At 28.5% G+C, this 20668-nt stretch overlaps 3 long non-coding RNA genes across 3 annotated transcripts; 1 reads left to right on the forward strand and 2 right to left on the reverse strand.

The window, feature by feature from the left end:
* Positions 1-11301: 11301 nt before the first annotated feature.
* LOC112682037 lies at positions 11302-12831 on the reverse strand. The gene is made up of 4 exons (XR_003148450.1): positions 12569-12831; positions 12090-12236; positions 11830-12008; positions 11302-11659 (listed from the first exon to the last, which is right to left on the reverse strand). It is a non-coding gene; the product is annotated as an uncharacterized LOC112682037 (long non-coding RNA).
* A 113-nt stretch (positions 12832-12944) lies between these two features.
* On the forward strand, positions 12945-16754 carry LOC112682036. The gene is made up of 3 exons (XR_003148449.1): positions 12945-13089; positions 16137-16325; positions 16389-16754. It is a non-coding gene; the product is annotated as an uncharacterized LOC112682036 (long non-coding RNA).
* A 2319-nt stretch (positions 16755-19073) lies between these two features.
* Positions 19074-20545, reverse strand: LOC112682068. Its single transcript, XR_003148453.1, has 4 exons — positions 20285-20545; positions 20080-20215; positions 19674-19822; positions 19074-19152 (listed from the first exon to the last, which is right to left on the reverse strand). It is a non-coding gene; the product is annotated as an uncharacterized LOC112682068 (long non-coding RNA).
* Positions 20546-20668: the final 123 nt, after the last annotated feature.

Consider the following 20668-nt stretch of genomic DNA (forward strand, 5'->3'; position numbering starts at 1 on the left):
AATTTTTTTTTTTTTTTCGAACCAATACAACTCATATAATAAAAATTTAAATGACAGAAGAATCTCCTCTTAACACACCTTCAAGTAAACGCACCATTGAAGTTGAAAAAATCCCCAAAGGGATAGCAGCACCCACGTATGGATTTATCGATCTACAATGAATAGATATAGCCCACGTTATTAATTAATTTGTTGCCCATGTCAAGTAAAAAATAGTTTTAGCTCACAACTGTTCCTCGGGTAAGAAGAAATAATTAGGCATGAAAATACTCGCGGGTAAAACTCAGCACAAGATATCCGGTCATCGTGATTCATAGTATCACGACTAACGTCATAAGGGAGAACATGATGCATGATTCTGAATATTTTTCGGTACACCTGGTGCTCTTCGCAAGTTTTTTTCTCGGGTCCGCGTGCGATCGTCCGTTTCGTAAACGAAAATCGACGGGTCCCGTTGCGTTTACCTCCCAACACTCCGCTGCAGATAGGCGCGTATGCGTTAAGGGAGAACAGGACGACACAAGAATAGAGAAAGCGCATCGGGAAAGACCTTCACGACGGGAGCGTCCAGTAGCCGGACGAAAGTAAACACGCGCACGGTAATATCATATTGACACAATAAGCCTATCTCGCGAGTTCAATTATAACGCGGTACTTCCGGCGGTAATGACATCGTCATTAGATCACGAGTTATCGCACCATTAAATCGTCAATTTTTTATTATTTAGTTTTTTTCCCCTCTCGTTTGCTCATCACGACGGCCGGTATAGCGTAAGATAATAATAATAATAATAATAATAACGATAGCAATAAACGGATGTCGCGTACTACGTGTACAACAATGTACAATGCAATCGTGTCGGGCACAAATCGTTTCCAATACGAGTGAGTACTACTCGTTCGTTGCACACGCGGTCTTCTGGTGTCACTATTCGACCGCGACGGCTGGTGCGACCGTAGCAGGAACAGGACCAGGAGCAGCAGTGGTAGCGACGACGGTCCGATTATCCGGTGCAGAAGACTAAGACGGCCGGGCGGTAATACGCGTGGAAAACTACGGGCCAGGAACGTGTCGCCGAGTGTCCCGCGGTGTAGAAAAACGTAAGCGGACCCCACAAGGAGCCGCGTAGACTGCACACACGCGAGCACTCTTCCGTTTTCTGATTAGCCGTAGCTAATGATGCAGGTGACAAATGATAATCTAATAATAACAGTTAAGTGAATATTGCGTTCAGGACGGGATTTGTAATGCACGCATTGTTTGTACAGTGTGCGCTCGCGGGGGATTTTATTTTTTTTGCCCTCCCCCCCATTCCCATTCACCACGACGTTTAGTCGTTCGCCTTATTATACGTGTCTATATATGTATTACCTATATCAAAAATAAATAATATTTTTGTTTATTTGTCTCTCCGTCGTTTTTGGCGCGGTCAAACATTATTTAACTTCCGTCTTCAAAGTCCGTCATACATCGACAATACACACGTCAAAATAATCGCAAGGTAGTAATAACAATACGATACGCCGTAGCTGGTATCGTTTTCCGTTACCCGCTAGCTCCGGTGGCAGAAGTGCTTTGCCAAGTGTACGAATGATAAACTATAATTTTCCCAACTCTTATCGTCAATACCTATTATGGTGCTAGGAAATGTGCAACATTTATAGTATTTTTTTTTTACGAACATTATTACTAGCTGCGATCTGGTTGCATTCCGAGAGTGAAATCTGATCAGCACACCAACGACTATTAGTTAAAAAATTATCGAATTTCGTGAAACACAAATGTTCCAAAATTCAATTTCAACGATGACAAAATGTTTATCGCAATGAACATTAGATCTTTGTCGTTCAATATCATAAGCAAATTTTACACGACGATAAAAACATTTATAAAAACGATTCAATTTGTTCCATTTGTTTTGTTATAACAGTAGGTATTTAATAATTTATACATACGTATATTTCAAAATTAAATGGCTTACCTATTTTTATATCGAGTGGAAACCTAAAACATATCATTTTTTTGATAAAAAAAAAAAAAAAAATGCATGCAGTGTAGGGTTATACGGGCGTACACCGTTTGGGCGAATCGACCCAAAATATTGTCTGTTTGGGCGAATAAATATATACCGTTTGGGCAAATAGATATATACTGTTTGGGCGAGGATTATTTAACTACAAATACCATTTTGATGATATAAAAATGCTTATAATATTATCTCAACGATTAATTAAACGAAATTACATAAAATATAAATAATTAACAATAAGTTATACTTAAAAAAAAATATTGATATGAATATTGATAATATTATTATATATATTATACAACTATATAAATAGTTAATAATCTACAGTCAAATAATTATAAATACAATTACATATAATATAATTAGTATATTGGCTTTGTATGAAAATGCTCATAATATACATTTAACAATTAATCGAAAGACATCATATAAAATATAAATAATTAATTATAAGTTCTATTTAAAAAAAATATTCATATAGATATTAATAATATTATTCTTTATAAGTAGGAAATAATCTACAGTCAAAAAACTAAAACAATAAAATAAAATTACAGATAATATAATAAATAATATAATTATTAGTAGTTTTTAAAGCAATCTATTGGCCTGATATTTTAAACCTAATTATTTTATGTATTCTAATTGTTTAATATTCCTTCTTTTATATTTATTCCGTGTTTCTTGTATAAACTCTTTATTTTTTATTAGCAATAATATCATCCGTATCTGTCATCAGATTTTTACCTCGCACAGGTAAAAATAATTTCACTCGCCCAAACGGACTATTATTTTTTTGGTCAAAATTATTACCTTCGCCCAAACGACCACCGCCCGGTTATACACTATCGTATTCAGTTAATCGTGATATGTATGTATTTCACGTATGATATTTTTTAAATGATGTATTATAAACCCTTTGAATTGCACGCAGAATGGTTCATTATTAACACTTATCTTGTGTTCTTATTCCATTTATGCAAATTATTTACAGACACGAGTCTAGAAACACAATGATACTTTGAACGATATTCAAATGTATAAAACGTGTGTTGAAAGTATATAGAAATTAAATTGTTCATCGTTGTCCAATGCGATGTTTCAGTTTTGCAACACTATTATTGTTAAACAGGAGAAGAAGGGAAGTAAAAAGTTTTCATGGATATGAAACATAACACATTTTATGGACGACACAAAATCATCAAAAAAAAATCAGTAAATATGATTGTTATTTTTTTATTTTCTTTATTCAATTAGTATAATGATCAGACTGTTGAAAAAAATTTGTTGAGAAAAAATTATTTCAACAACTAAATACAATTTGCTAGCAGACAAAAAAATAATAAGAGGATCTAATCGATCCTTCTTTTAGACAGAAATATTAAATTAAAAAACAAACACACACATTAAAGTCAATTCTATAAACTTATTATTTCACTCAGAATTTAAAATTTATTTGAATACTACAATAAGGTTAAAAACAAAACTCAAAAAAAAAAACAGAATTTTTTCAATAATCACCTATCAGTTTACATACATTTTTAACAGATTTTGAACGTCTTATTATATTTAATATATTTAATACACATCAAATTTTATTTTTTCCTTAAACTTAACAACTTATTGTTTTTATAATACTCACATAAATATAACGTTTGAAGATTCTTGAATGAAATTGTAATTCTCAAATATACCTAGATTTATCGTTGATGGAAAAATATGTTTGGCTAAAGTATGGTATTATAATATTATAATAATCAATTTCATTTTATTTTCAGATAAGAGCGTTAGTTATCTAAGAAACACAACGCACGCTTACACATTAAGGATACAACGGAAACGATCGGTTTAAAAAAGTTATAGTCTTATACAAACCTGTCAGATTAAAGTACATAATGTACTTATTTATTTATGTACGGTAATTCGTCGTGATTGATAAAATATGTTAAATAGTGACAAATAAATGATAGATTCCATATCTAATATCTTATAAAAACCGTTTCCGATAAAAATAAGTAACGTATTCATTGGTTAAAAAGTTAAGCAATAAATTACTGTTTGGCCATAAGGTTACTACACGAATAAATCTTATAAATCATTCGGGTGAAAAAAAAAAATACTCATATTTTATAATACATCTAATAAAATCAAACGAACACATAATAACGCACATGATTGCGTCGACGTTTATTTACTAGTTTGCCGCTAAGTTCGTCTAGTGGTTCTTCGATACTGCTATACCGAATTGGAGCGATATGGAAAACTCAACATTGGTCCGGATTAATAACACATATTAAGTCTTACCGATAAGGATTAAATACATACTATTTGCGGCAATACCTGTAGTACAAACGTTAACAATAATAATAATACGTTTTATTAGTCGAAATTGTAAAGCTTCCAATATTTTAACTGAGTGAAATTCAAGATTGTGACCTTTCTGTAAATAACATATTAAATAAATTTGAAATTGTCAACGGGAAAATAATAAAATACTGCCATATTTTTTTATTACCTAGTATGATAGTAAATTATGTACTATAAATCATATCGTCGATTCAGTCTGGTTCAGTCCGAAAACGTATAGAAAAAAGTCAAACGTTCTATTATAAAAAACATTATCGAATGTATTGTTTTGACTAATTTGAAAAAAAAATATCATATTTACAATAAGAATAATTAAGCAAAACATTTTAATTTTTCCTATTCATCACTCATCTTTTTTATTCAATATTTATGTGTACCTCGTTGCAAGTTGTGTAGAATTGTATTACAAAATATTAAAAAATAAATATTAAAATCTTTATTATATTATGTATTAAGCACGCTAATGGTAATAATAATAGTTAATATACAAATCATATGAACAGTAATAATATTTACTAATATTAATCTACTAGTATAATATATAAGAGTATCATGGTTAAAAGGCAATTTTGTAGGTGCGAAAAATGATATGTTAATTCATTATAATTTTTACAATAATTATACATCAAATCAATAACTATTAAAACTAAAGCGATTATAGATTACGTATTTTAATTTTAATAACCGGCAATCATATGAAACCAAGAACAATTAATTATTTCTAATTTCGATAAGACATACCAAATTGAAAAAAAAAAAAAAAACCTAACTTATTAATAATCATAATTTTTAACTGTAATTACATTATATTAAATATATAATTCAATAACACAAATAGCTGTAAAATAATATGTTTGTTTAAATGTATTTAAAGTGTTAATAATATGGTATTAACATGCAATACAATTACGGTTATCGGAATACCTCATGAAATGCGTAATATCTTAAAATGTTGCATTAGCATCCTTACGAAATATTCGATCAAATTTCTATTTCTATTGTATTAATTAATTTTACAGTTAATTTACATTTATTTAACATTTTCTACTAATCTACAAACTTTTTAAAATCCTAGTGAATAATGCACATTAGACACGAAGCAACAAATACGTCATATTTGTTCTTTTCTTGTTTTTTTCCGTCCAAAAAAAAGCAAAAACCCAAATATCTAGATGACATCACGTTTGTTTTGTGTACTGAGTTGCACAATAACTAAAGGTCGATGTAAAAAAATATCTTATTCAATTTTATCACGAAAATGTGCCATCATTACTTATAATTTATATCAGTTGTATTCTTGACTTTTTTTCTCGAGATTCGTTTAGATGCACCCAAAAACCACATGAGGTTGGAAAAAATTTGTTCAACATATAAAATCAAAAAAATAATTGCCATGCAAAATGATCATTGTGATTACGTACTAAATATATTTTTATATTTTGTGTTCGAAAACCATAATAATGTACCTATATAAATATAATAGATATAGAGAATATATGAGAGTAATTTAAAACAGCCACAAGTATAAAATACAGACCGATATAAAATATAGAAATTGATAGTTCGTACTTAGTAACCAATAATTATTAGATTTTGTGTTTTTTCCATTTATTAATTTACCAGCAAGTTATTAGTTATTTCTAAAATATTCTATACCTATCATTTTTTTTTTTTTTAATAATATTTTAAGATATTTAATTTTAACAATAAGTATGCTTAATGTGTTAATACCAAATATTAAAACTAAACATACATTCTGTTGTTTTTTTATTTTACTAATGTGTAATAGGAACATATTGAGTTTATTTTAAGCAGTTTATTAAACAATTATAAAATCAATGGTGTAAGTAATATTATGTGCTTCACAATTTTGGAATTTTCAAAAGAGAATTCCTTTAAATTAATTTAAATTGATTCAAATTTCATCATTCCAGTGTCGTATTTAAGGTTGCCTAGAGGCCCGAACTTTCTTAGTCTGAGTAGTATACTCGTATAGACAAGGTTAAATATTATATGGTATTTAATCTAGTGGTTCCACCAACAAGAGATTTCTGACGATGTAACTACATGGTTTATATCAAGTATAAAAAAAAAAAGGTGCTTACCTATTTTTTTTTATCTAGATAAATTAAATTTATCTGGTATCTTTATCTAGATAATGGTTAAGTTATCTATTCCCAACACCGTTTATAATACATAGTCTTACTTATAAATGTTTTTATTTTCTTCAAACGTTATTATTCATGTCAGTACAAAGAGCGGAGAAGATTAAAAATGAGTATAATACAATTTAAAATAAAATATCGTGGGAAAAATTTGAAAAAATCCTTCTGGGTATTTTTAAACTTGAAAGCGGTGATAAGTCATTTAATTTTCAAATAACAGGAGCTCAGCATATTAATATAAAGTGTGTACAAATGTACATTAGGAAAATAATTGATCAAAACTAAAGGTATTCAGGTCACCGTTAGTTATAAACTGGTACAGTAGAAATAATATTGCCAGTAAAATTAATTAATTTCGAATAAAAATATAAAATATGAATTAATTTTGCATTTTTTATACGCACAGTAAATAAGATCTTGAAAAATAACACGTTTAAAAGGTGTAAATTTGAAATTCGCATAGAATAAAAAAATGCAAAACTTTTAATCATTTTTATGCATCGTAACACGTTTCTTACAATAAAAAATTATCATCTTAAAAAAATCTTTAAATCAATCAATCTATTCGACATATAATCTTATTTTATACAATATGAATAACCTACAGTCAGTTTGTTCACAACTCATTTAAGTGTTGCGTCAAGGGTTCGGTAGTTTTCCATTAATAAGCTTATACAATTTATAGTGAGTGGTAAAAACCAATTTGCAATCGTTTATTACACTCGTACGGCACTGATCGTTCTGCACGACCGCGTTGTAAACTATTTAAATCCTTTTCTTCCTTACACCAACGAAACGAGTGTTCAACGACGGTTCGAACATTGTGCATACAAAAAAAAAATAAATTAAATAAATAACGTCGTTATAAACTCAGTCATCGTTTCACTGCAAATGCAAAAGCTCTTGAACATTTAATTCTCGTATAATTAAAACACGAACGTGGCGTGTGATGCGCGCGCGATCAGCGTTACACAAACGAAATTAAATGCTCAAACGAAGACGTAGGCGAACGCTATGTTACGTGATTGGATCAAATCGAACGGTAAATCGGAGAAATAAAAGGGAATAACAAAGACAGTCGCGCAAGGGTTGTGTTTCTTCGTTAAACGATACGGCGGCAAGTCATGCGATTGTGTTTGTATTTAAAAATAAGAATAATTTGTGGGCGGTTAGACGCGGCCGACGGTTACATTTTTAAATGACGTGAAACGCGGTTAAAACGAAACCTAATGCGAAAACTAAACGACGTCCTATTGATTAGTTATTTTCGTTCGTTAATTTTTCGCCGTTGTTTTTTATTCGGTCTCCGTCTTTTCTCCTCGATCCAGCGTATTCGCTCAAACGACCAAGCAGTGTCGACTTGGAAAAATTAAAGAAGGAGGACTCTATTTACTTTAAAAAAAAAAAAAAAAAGCGTCCCCGTAACTTGTTAAGCGTTATAATTATAACATAATAATAGTAGGGGCACGCTAACATTTCTGAAAATTAGTTGGGGTACTCCGTCCCCTTGCGTCCACCCACAAGTCCTAGCACTGGGTAAAATAATGAAAACGTTTCAAGACACCGCGCTTAAGGCTACGTGTAGTTACAGACCCGATCCGTCCGCAGCCGCCATCTAGTGCATTCGGCCGTGTAACGTTAACGAACAGAGCGATCTAGTGCCCCACGGATTTGAACTGCGAACGGAATGATAACACCGAAGGAAACCACGGATGGATCTTCGCAGGAAAAAAATTGTTGTGTCCGTATATAATATTGCCTACATTTAGCTCCTTTTTTTACAGCCATTAATATGTGATAGCATTGATAAAACGATAACTTCATATTAATTATAATTGCGGATTATTACAGATAAAATAAAATTATAAAATAATCAAGATTAATTTTTAGACACTGGATATACTATCCATAAGACTATCCGCTGGGTTTATACAGAATATTAGAATCGTATAAAGCCAAAAGCAATTAAAAAAGATAACATTTTTATTACTCTCATATTTCTCCATACATCTAAGTTCAAAGTACCATATTTTAATCTTTATTGAACGAGAAGGACAATGAATTAATTGTAAGATACAGCAATACTCAATTATGGCACCAAAATAAAATTGGTAAATTAAGGTTTACTACAGCTGATAAAGCAAAATTGGCAGGTAGCTTATTTTATTTTATACACTACTATACTACTATCTATATTGGTTCCTATTCAAAGGGTATTAAATGATGTCCAAGATTCTATGGAAGAAACGACATTGAAATGTTTATAGTATGAGTGTTATGGCCTAATTATGGGCCAAATAGTAAAATGTATTAATAATCGAATTTTGTATTTTGAATACTGTGCAATATGATTTTGCAACAAATTTAGGAAAATATGATATTTTTATTTGGAAATTACTAAATCTGTGTTGATGGGTCCCCATGGTTTAAAATTTAAACAACTAGATACGCTTTTATAACAAAAATACAAAATATTAAACCTAATTATAACATTTGTATTATATTTTCGCAATGAATTGTATATTTTTAAATTTATATTACGATATTGTGTTTTTTTCGAATTGTGTATTATTAAATTTATTTAACTATTAATGTATTTAATTATTTTAATTTAAATTGAGCGATGTATAAAACCATTATAATGAAAATTATTTTATCATTTTATCAATGTTATCACATTTTGATAGGTGTAAAAAAGGGACTTAATGTAGGCAACATAATATACGGACACAAAAAATTTTTTCCTGTGAAGATCCATTCGTAGGAAACCTGAGAATAAACTGTTGTCAATTCTTTCGCCAAGTGACAGGATTACCTTTGATTTGCTTGAGTCTATAGTAGTTCGATTTTGATTTGAATTTGTTGGAACATTTAATTTCAAAATAATTTCAACTCGTTACTGTTCGAAGAATCGAGTGGCCAAGTACAGTAAATGCATTTACTTCCGTCAAAGCCGGAGGTGGTTTAATTTCGTAAAGCAGTTGGGAGTTTATTGTACTTAAGTCAAAAATAAGACCAGATATGACATTTGCCAATAATTTAGTTAGCCAATATCTTGAAAAATCTCAAAAAGTATACTGGAATTATTAGTTTGTATACTATGTTTTTATACATGCTTTATATATCTCAAATAATTTTTTGTACAAAAATTCAACTTTTCATTAAGGGGAAGGGGGCCAAAAATACATTAATTCACCAGGGGCACCATCAGACCTCAATACGGACCTGCCATTACTATACAAATTTTTATAATTTGATGTGGACTTTAAATATTTAAAAATGTGTTTTACTGCATTATAAATTTTTTTTTTATATTATAAAAAAGCATATAATTTTCTTCAAATGTTTTTGTTTCACAATTGTGTTAGATGATTTTAAATTTATTTAATACAATATTAAAATGGTAATTTTCTTGCACTTATAGAGGCAAATTTATGTATGACATTATCAAATTAAATTGTTTTAACTATATATTATTCATATTCCGTGAAAAATATTACATAAGTAGTGTTGAAATTTGCGCCCCATGCCCTCTTGCCCTACACTGAATACGGCCCTGAGTAATAGTATAAATATAAATGTAATCGGTTATAGAGAAACAAACTATGCTGATGGTGTTACAACAAGAAGCTCTACATCAGGATCAGTGTTTACAGGATCATGAGTTGCATGGAGTTCACAGAGACAGAAGTGAGTATCACTTTCCACTACAGAGTCACAGTATATTGCACTAAGTCAAGCCATACAGGAGCTAGTAGTATTATAGTTTATTATTATTATTATTATTTTATATGATTCAACCTTATAGTGTACAGTTGCATACCTTAATCACAGATTATAAGATAATTTTTTTTTTAAGATTTCTAAATTATTAAGTATTTATTAATAAAACGATGAGTAAAAAACAGATAAATATGAATAACATATTTTTTAAATCAAATATTTATATTATCGGTTATATAATAATAATTTTCATTTAGCTATTTCATTGTAATTATAATTATAAATAGTTAAAATATAAATTAAATATTTATTATATCGTTGGCTTCTTGCCAAAAATCACTAACGGCAAAATGTTAATTGTTCTCAAAACAACTTTTAAGTTTTAAAAATAATTAAATTTTGGTCTCAACCCCACAATATCTTTAATTTTTAAGATATTTAAGTTATTTTTATTTTTTTTTAATGAAATCTGCTTGTATTACTACACTTAAATACATTAGTTGTTGGTCAGTGTTAAAGGCAACATAGTTTTTTTATCGGCAAAATATTGTATGTAAAAAGTTAACTGTTAATGAGTTTTGCTGAAAAAAAAATTATTTTAACTATTCCTTTTGAGTGGAAAAATTCATTGTTGGTATAATAATAATTATTTTTCTCATTGGACATACTTGGCTGATTCCATGGTAAAACTATGTAATTAAGTCAATTATTCATTTTTTTTTGCTAAGGTGTCAATTTTTTGTATATTATAAACATAATTATTATTGTGATCATCATGAAAAATTAAACAAATTTAATTATTAATAGGTATTTTTATATAATTATGGTCATAATATATCTCATAAAATTTTTAAAATAAAATAAAAATTAAATTAAATTAACTAATATCAAAACTGTTATAAATATTACATTAAGAAAATACAAATATTATTTTGTATGTAATTTAAAACTTTTAACATAATAATATACTACTATTAAATAAATAATAATAATAAAATCAATAATTTTCATCTTCCTCTGAATCAAATACTCCTGGTACTGAAGCTTTATCTTTTTTAAGCGGAATACTTGGCAAACTTTTAAAGAAAATGTAAAACTTTTCTGGCATAACATTCTTTTCACATAGTTAAAGAAGGTTCTTTTTCTTTCCATGGCTTATTGGCATTGGTTTTGAATATAAGCAGTGAAGATCTAAATTACTAATTTTGGTTGATGAAATTCTGCTACTGTTCGCTAGTAGATTCATTAAATGCTACACTAGCATTTTTAACAGAAGCAGTTTGTTAAACATTCTGCAATTTATAATATTCTTTATTTTCATCAATGACATTTGGTTCATAATATAATCTCTTATTCACTGCATTCACTGTTGTACTGTACACATTTTGATCAGGTCCATCATAAACAAATTTAAAAAATAATATTATTGTTTATTTTGAATTAAAATGTAAGCATGAAATTTATTTTTATTTTAGATTATATATTAATAAATCATTAATACAACATTAATACAAAAATAATTATAATATTTTAGAATTATTTACCAATTTTGTCATGCAAAGCTTGTTCAACATTAATACTTTGCAGTTCATAATAATATTCTTTATTTTTATCAATGACATTTGATTCATAACATAATGTACATTATGTAATAATAATATCAGGTCTATTACCTGATGATATGCGTTCACTATTATACTTTTCACATTTTGATCAGGTCCCTCTTAAACAGATATAAAAAATAATATTAATTTGAATTCAGATGTAAATTGTTTATTTTATAACAATATGTTACAATATTTACCAATAATTCCTTAAGAAACATGTTCAACTCTAACATTCTGCAGTTCATTATAATATTTTATATTTTCATCAATGACATTTGAATTATTACTCAATGTATTATACACTGAGTTCATTGTTCTACTTTTCTCATTTTCATGAGAAAATACTAATAGATTTAAAAAATAAAATCATTCATAGTTATAACTGTGGTTTAACTGATAGAGTTTATTAAAATATTACAACACTTAAACTTAATAAAAAATAAGTCTACCATAAAAAGTTTTAAACATGTACAATAATAATGTTTGTTTCTAGATTTAAGGTTTTACCTTTAGAAAAGTTGACTAATTTTTTACAGTCATGATGTAAATAATTGTCAAGTATTGAAATATCACTGAATTCTGAATCTAACTGTGTCATTTCTTTTTCAAGTCTCAATTAAATTTGATAGTTATTTACAGACAAAAAAAAAAAAAGTTATCAAATAAAATCTCTTACTTTTACTAACTTCTGAAGAGCATATTTTTGTGTCCACATTTTTAAGTTATTTTAAAATATGGCTTTTGAACATCATGTTGTAAAATAATATAAAAAAAATAACGTTAAAGACCTAATTATTATAAAACAATAAAATTTTAAGTGCAAATCAAAAATTATAGTAGTCCGTTACTTGACAACGAGATTTTTAAGCGTTATCCGTGAAGATAGCAGGGATGGTAGCCAGGGATATTTGTAATATAATAGTGCAGGTATCAAGTTTGAAGTTTCTACAACAAATATTTTTTTAATGATAAGCGGGTTTGGCAGGTAATCAGCACTGCGGGATAACTAGTTAGTTGCATAAGTTTACATTTTTTTTTTCACAATGAATTAACACTGTTGAAACCGATAATGATTAATTTGACTTGGCTTATTATTTGTTGACAAATCGTTCATTTCGTGTTCTACTGGTGAACTGTTCTCAGCGACGCTGTTAACACGAGCGTTTTAATCTACGTTGTTGTAATCCATCTGAGAAGGTACGTGTACATTTTCGGTCATTATTTTCAGATATTATTCAAATTAAATTACATTCTCAATCAATTATCCCGCGCGATGTCTATTTATTAGGTACGTAAAATTGAAAATAGTTCACTTTTACAATTTTCCGAACACGTGTTCTCCGACTTTGAAAACTGATAGGTTATACTCAAAATTCTCGGAGGATCGCTTTTAGCTCTATAGTTAACCCTAAACTCATCGGTTTAGTCGCAATTACTTTTCATTGGTTTAAAAATGCATTAAGAGTCGAAATAATCAGTTCGTCGGTATGACATGACGTTTCCCACGGTTTTCGATTTTTTTTTTTAGCCCTTTCAAATCCCATCACACTCGTTAACATATTATAATTTGCGGAAATTTCTCAGCTATCTGTAGAGTATAATGTTCGTGTCAATATTGTTGTTTGTAATTCTATTTATGCGTTGCGTATCCGCAGCCCTCGTCGGCGTGTGCGACCATCCGGGTATGTAATCGCGCGTAAATGTTCGTTATTCCACGTTTTCCGAGTTTATCGGTTACGTTTCATTAGTCGTGTTCTTAGTGCCACAAGGTTTCGTAAGTTCTTGTGTTTTTTGAGTTTATGTTGTGGCACTGAGACATTTATCTTCATTTTGTGGTGTCCGGCGGCCAGAGCCTTCGTGGTGAATATCGTCGGCACTGTCCGTCTTGCTCGTGTCTTCGTGGTGTGCACATCAAATTTCATTTTGTCAAGTTTTCGTACGTCCGCAGTCATTTTGTTCAAACCACGTTGTTGAGTATCGTCATTTTCGTTTGTGAATCGACCGTTTGGTAAGGAATCGTTCGAGGCAATCAGATATTGTCCAGCGATTAATTTCATTGTTTTTCAGTTTTACCAACGGTCGCTTTGTGAACAACTTGGTTTTCGTTCGTTGTATCATCGTCCAGGGCTGTGGACCATTGCAGTTTTTTCGTTGGTGACTGTGTTTTACTGATCGCACGTACCAGTCGCTGTGACTTCTTTCTTTCATTCACTGCGGTGTGCCGTCGTAGGCAAATTATTATTTCCTATGTTGTTTAGCGTGGGCCACACATTTTGATTTACTTACATATTTATTGTGTACCGTGTTGGGCCACATATTGTTATTATTAGGGCCCGGAATTGTATGCATTTGCATATTTTTATATATAAAACTAAAAAGTATCTAGATAAGACAGAAATTTGAATTTTAACCTAACGTGTTGGTATGCGAAATTAAATTTGGTATACTTTTGCATATTCGGAACATTTCAAATTATTATGCATATTTTAGCATTTTTCTGAAATATAATGCAAATATAGAAAAAAATATTACGAAGTTGTTAATATTATTATTTATTACCTAGCGCATGTCCGCATCTTAAAATCCGTGAATCGTGCAGTTATATAATTTGATTTTTGTATTATAATAAGATAAAGTTTGCTAAAAGTACCAATACGATAGTAACTCTCCGGGTAACTAAGAATATTATAAAAATCTGCTTGATTTGTTTTCGTTTGTGAATTTTTGTTTAGATGAGTGAGTGTTCAAACTAAAATTTAATTTCAATACAACGTACAGTTCAATAAAATATTTAAATACAGTTGATATATTTTAAAGTATATTTTTTGTTGAATATTAATTAATTAATGAATTGTATACATTTTAAAATTAAATAAATTTAATAAATAATAAACATGTATTTTTGTTTGCATATTTTCGAACATTTTGAGTGCATATTTAAATGATAACCATCGCATAAATGCATGCATATTTCATATGTTTTTAATGCATATAATTCCGAGCCCTTGTTATTATTTATTACATTATTATATTCTAGTTATGCCACTGTAGGGCCAACCTTTATTTATAGTTATTAATATCCACCATAGGAAAATTATTTATCATTTACATTTAATCCATATTATTATCGTTCCATATCGTTTATTCATAATTTGTTTTACCTTTGCATATCATTTATACATTTATTATATATTTTTTTAATATACCATTTGAATATTGTTGGTTATATTTTTATATACTGTAATTATTTATTTTATTATTTGTACACATATTAAATTGATTTATTTATCTATAGTTGTGTCAACCAGGCAACCTAATACATTATTTTTATTACTATTATTATTATTATTATTATTGCATTATACTGTCCACTTAAGCTTTTATTCATATTTTTTTATTTCTTATATTTATTTATTAATTTTCAACACAATGTTGAGTTCTCCCTGAGTGGTTACTGCTGTCACCAGGGCAACACTTCTATATAATTAAAAAATTATAGAAAATGTATTACAGGTACCATCACTTATTCCGCGCGATGCATATTTACTACGCAAAAATAAAACAATTAAATGTGCAATTACAGTCTCTAGACCAGTATTTCTCAACCGTTTTTATGTTACCGCCCCCTTGAGAAGGAATCAATTCTTTAACGCCCCCCTGTGTGAAAATTCTATAATGAATGTTATGGGCTGAGAGATGGGGAAAGAAGTTAATGATTTGGAAAATTTGAATAATTATCTCATAACTAATGTTTTCATTTATGTTATATTTTTCATATTTTTTTAGTTATAGTACTAGTAAATTAATCAAATTAAACATTTGAAAAAACTTAATAATTTATCAATTTTATTTTATAATAATAAATACATTTTTTAGTTTATTTAGAAAAAATATTGCTTTTATTGTTTTTGTAGATATTTACCCATGTATTTTTGTAGTAATTTTTTTTTAAAAAAACACGTTTTTAACAGACTGAATATTACGAGTATAATAACGAAAACTAATACAACATGCGCGGGTCAAATCATACGGTTTGCTAAAAGGTTGGTTAAATAGGTACCTACCTATAATTACATAATAATTACATATGTAATAACATACAATGTCCATGCATAATCGCTAAAATAATAAAGATAATAAATGTATCAACAATGAAAGATATGTTATTGTGCATTGCTCAACATATAGTACCTATTAGTAACTAATAGTTTTTATATGGATTATCAAGTATGAATTATTTTTAGGTCACACCATATGTACAACGTTTTTGCGTGAACACGCTTGCCGCCCTCCTACCTCCCAAAAATAGTTCAATGCCCAAGTGATACTTCACCGCCCACTGAGGTGCGATATCGCCCCCGTTGAGAACCACTGCTTTAGATCCAGCTGTTTGGTCTGAGCGTTAATGAGTGAATTGGGGCGTTCTCCTCTATGTATTTAAAGAGTAAACTGTGTTACTATATGATTTTCATATTTATTTTTTCTTTATATTTCAGATACATTTTAAGATATTGCGCAGCGCTTGTTGTTTGTGAATTGACGTTACACCACATAGAAGCATACATAAATGCATTGGATAATAAACACAAGTTGGTACAGTGTATTTTTTTTTTCATATGTGAGCAAGAAGGGTGTGAGGTCGCGGCCATCAAGACCATACAATGGTGGCTAAGTCACTCCAATACTCAGTGCAAAATAAGATTTTTCGTTATAGTATTATTTTGATTATCAAGAAGATATCTTATTTATATCCTAAGCTTCAATTGGTTTGTATTAGATAACAAATTGTATTAGATGCATTGGATAACAAATTACTGAACTATGTATTATAAATATAAAATAAATATAAATATGCAAAATAAGATTTGGTATTTGAACTATAAATAAGTCGAAAACAAATTTTGGCTGAATCCATTTTATTATACAGTGTAGCAAAAACCTGCAAATGCATTAAATTCACAATCCTGATTATTAATATCTAATTTTGTAAATAATTTAAATAATGTACACATTTTTCTAACATTAATTTAATTACAAAAACTAATACTAAAGTTTAAAGTAAAGTATAAACCATGTGGTCAACTCATATTTGGTACCATTCATATTTTCATAATAAACTGTATAATTCACTATTTTGTAAGTTTTTTCACTATTCACTATTAATTTGCAAGTTTGTATAGTACTTACCAGTGGCGCAGGAATTATTTTTCATGAAGGGGGAGGGGCAAAATATAAAAACCTTCCTACTATTATTTGTTTATTTGTGATAGATAACAGAAAACCTTTCTTAATATTTTATATTAATGTCTATATAGATTGCACATTCATGAAAATGAAACCTATTTTGAATATGTAAATGTATAAATTAAACGTAATTTACGATTGTATACCCTTATATATATATACAATATACAATTTTGTTTTTTTTTATAATTACAAAATGATAACGACTCTTGGTTTAATTGACTGCGTAAAGACAAGCTCAGTTATGTTTTAAATACTAAATTATAGTAATTTTTAGTAAATCAATGCGGGGGCCCAGTTCTGGCCAAGCTGCTCGCAAAATTTTTTTATAATTATTCAATGAAGCTGACATAATTTTGAGTAAATAGGGTAATTTATATAGGTGAAATTGATTCAACAAACATAATTTCTGAATTTATGTACGTATAGCACTCAAAGCCACAACTACCGCAGGAACGCATCAAACTATGAGTTATTCTCCGTAAGAAACACGGCCAACATAATTAACTATTCGGAATATAACGTGCTGGATTCATTTTCCATAAAAAATACGCGATAGGTCAGGGGTCGGCAACCCGTGGCCCGCACAAAGGTGGTCAATTTTTGTGTTTTATTTTTGTTCAATAAAATTTTACAATTTTCAATACTATTCAATTATTTTTTCTTTATAAATAAAATCTAATCTAAAATCTAATAGTTTATGTTTATTCTATATACATAGTTAGTCAGTTTAATCTATGGAATTGTTATTATTATTATCTAATCGGAGTCGGAGATAATGATGGCTGCACTACTCAGTCATAGGATAAATTAAATACACTTATATATATTTTAAATTTAAATTTTAAGTATGTTTAATCTATGTATTTAATACATATGTATCTAATATATTTAATCTATGGTTATAGTTACTTTGCGTTTGTAGCAATTAGTATTACGCCCGTACGTGTGACTGCGTTTGTAATAGTTTCATTTTACAAGTAAATCCAAACATGGCGATTAAAAAAAGAAAAATTTGTGATGAACATCGTTTTATTTAATAATTCTTGGGTTGATTTATAATTTTTCGTCGAAATTAAAGGTAAGCCATTATGTTTAATTTGTCAAAAAATTTAATTTCTTCTTAAAAGCAATTTTTTCCAGTACCATTTGTATTTTTTACACTCATATTTCTATGTAAAATAATCAAATATAATAGCAATACAATTATTAGTATATATCATATGTAAAAAAAAAATTTTTAATGTGGCCCTTGATAAACTTTTAAAAAAAAATATGGCCCGCGTAGTTCAAAAGGTTGCCGACCCCTGATATAGATGATATAAGGTCCATGTCTTCGGCACCGCCCGTTTAAAATTTTAAATTCAAACCCGAGGCATTCGTTTGCGCTCAATCCCTTCAAAAGTTATTCGCGATTTACTCCAGGCGGTGCTGGGGACATGCTAATTGCGAACACTGAATATCGAATCCAAACAACAGTCCTTCGTTTGTGCTCAATCTCTTCAAAACTGTTCGCAATTTATTCTAGACGGTTAATTCAATAATAATACGACTAATAATACAATCTTAAAAATCAAAATAATAATGCAGCTACAGTTGCACTTTGTCTTGAATATTATATGAATTTTCTTCCATGTAAAAATAAAATTACACCCATTTTAGTTATTATATTTTATAGTTTTGTAAATTCATCATTATATCAGTTTTTTTTAATCTTAAATATGTTACCTACATTATTAATTATACATTTTATCATGTATGCGACGATATAAATGAGAAATCAATAAATAGAAATATACAATAATAAAATAATATTATATATTGCAAGAAAAAAAATATAAATATTATGTAAACAAAATGTAAAATGTTATTAAAGTAATGAAATAAATATAGAAAAAAATTTTAAGAAATTAAACATTTATATAATATTTTAAGTCATCTTCAATATCGTTGATTATGTATTTTATGTTCGGTGAGCTGGCGTTAACTTCTTCATCTTGATGTATTTTATTGAATCTATAAAATATTAAAACATATAAATTTTATTTTATAATAAGAATTCAAAAATATTAATATTTATCCTAAAAATACCATTATCTTTGACGAGTGGTTTGCTTTCAAAAAAAGCTTTTTATCTGATTTGAATGTTTTCAAACAATGCTGCACGAGTTATCGATAAAACAAAATTAGTTTGATCGTTTTTCACTAAACGTATTATAATAAGGGATAACTGTTGAATAATATCTTGTAAATATTAAGATTAAATTATATTTATTGTATGTTGGAATTTAAAATGAGAAACAAAATTGGAGAAAAAAAATTCGTTTACTACTTCTAAATTAATTATTTAATTATTAATTATCTTATTAATTAGTTTTACACGATAAAATGAATTAATATTTATAATTCTATCGTGATTCAATATTTCGAAATTATAAGTCAAAATTTCGATCGAAAATATCGATCGACATCCTCCGTATAAGATAAGTGTATATGTTATATGCATAATATTGTTAATAGTTATATGTAATTATTACATTATTGCTGCATCAAATCCGTTTCTTCTACGAAATCATATAGTAAATCATAACAGTCACTTTGAATGAATTAAGTCATTAGTTGAACGGTGTTTTTTGTCTATGATTAAAACGAGATCCCTTTGTAATCGACTGATCTGGATCTGAAACTAAAACAGACGAAATTAATTCATCCTGTTGTCGCAAACTCCGATTTTCACCACTCTAATTTGCTGTTCAACGAATTCACAAACATCATTACTGCTCAAATATATTAATATTTGAACCGATGGCTCAGTTTCATCGATTTCAGTTGTTTCATCGTTTTATACCTCGATACCCCAAATCAACTCGCATTGGTTTTGAATAATCGATAAAAGTCTGTGCAATATTTGAAACTCAGTTTAGAATAATATTATATAGTAACCTTTATGAATCCATTTGTTGAAGTATAAGTCATATCGTGGATTTTAATGGTCTTAACGTTGTTGACTAAGTTTCTCTAAACGAATCACGTTCTAGTATTAATAGATGCGCAAACGCTTTGACCGAGCTATATTAGACTAGAAATAATAAATCGCGTTATTTGGAGAGCTATTAAAATGTTTAATTAATAGTATTCAAAGTGTTACTTTTGATAATTTCGAATCAGTCATTTGCAATATTTTACACAAACAGTTAACTTGTAGATCTCCATTTTCTTTTAACACATCCGTTATCAACCTAACAATGTTTCTAATATCTTAATGGATATAGAATAAATACAAAATTCTAATTCAAAATATATTTTATGGTATACGTATCTGAAATAAAATATAATTTATTTATTAGTTGGATTTAACAATAATGATGTTATTGTGGTATCTAATTGTTGCTCGGTACGGGTGTTCGTTGAAAATTTAATATTTATATTCAATAAACGGGTCATTGGCAAAATTAAAACAGAATAATCCTAAAAATATTCATACTTCACTTATTGAAACTGTTCTATTTTAAGAGACAGAGGGGTTGATAGA

Source organism: Sipha flava, unplaced genomic scaffold (genome assembly GCF_003268045.1).
Source record: "Sipha flava isolate LNK unplaced genomic scaffold, YSA_version1 1_pilon_pilon, whole genome shotgun sequence".
Lineage (NCBI taxonomy): Eukaryota > Metazoa > Arthropoda > Insecta > Hemiptera > Aphididae > Sipha > Sipha flava.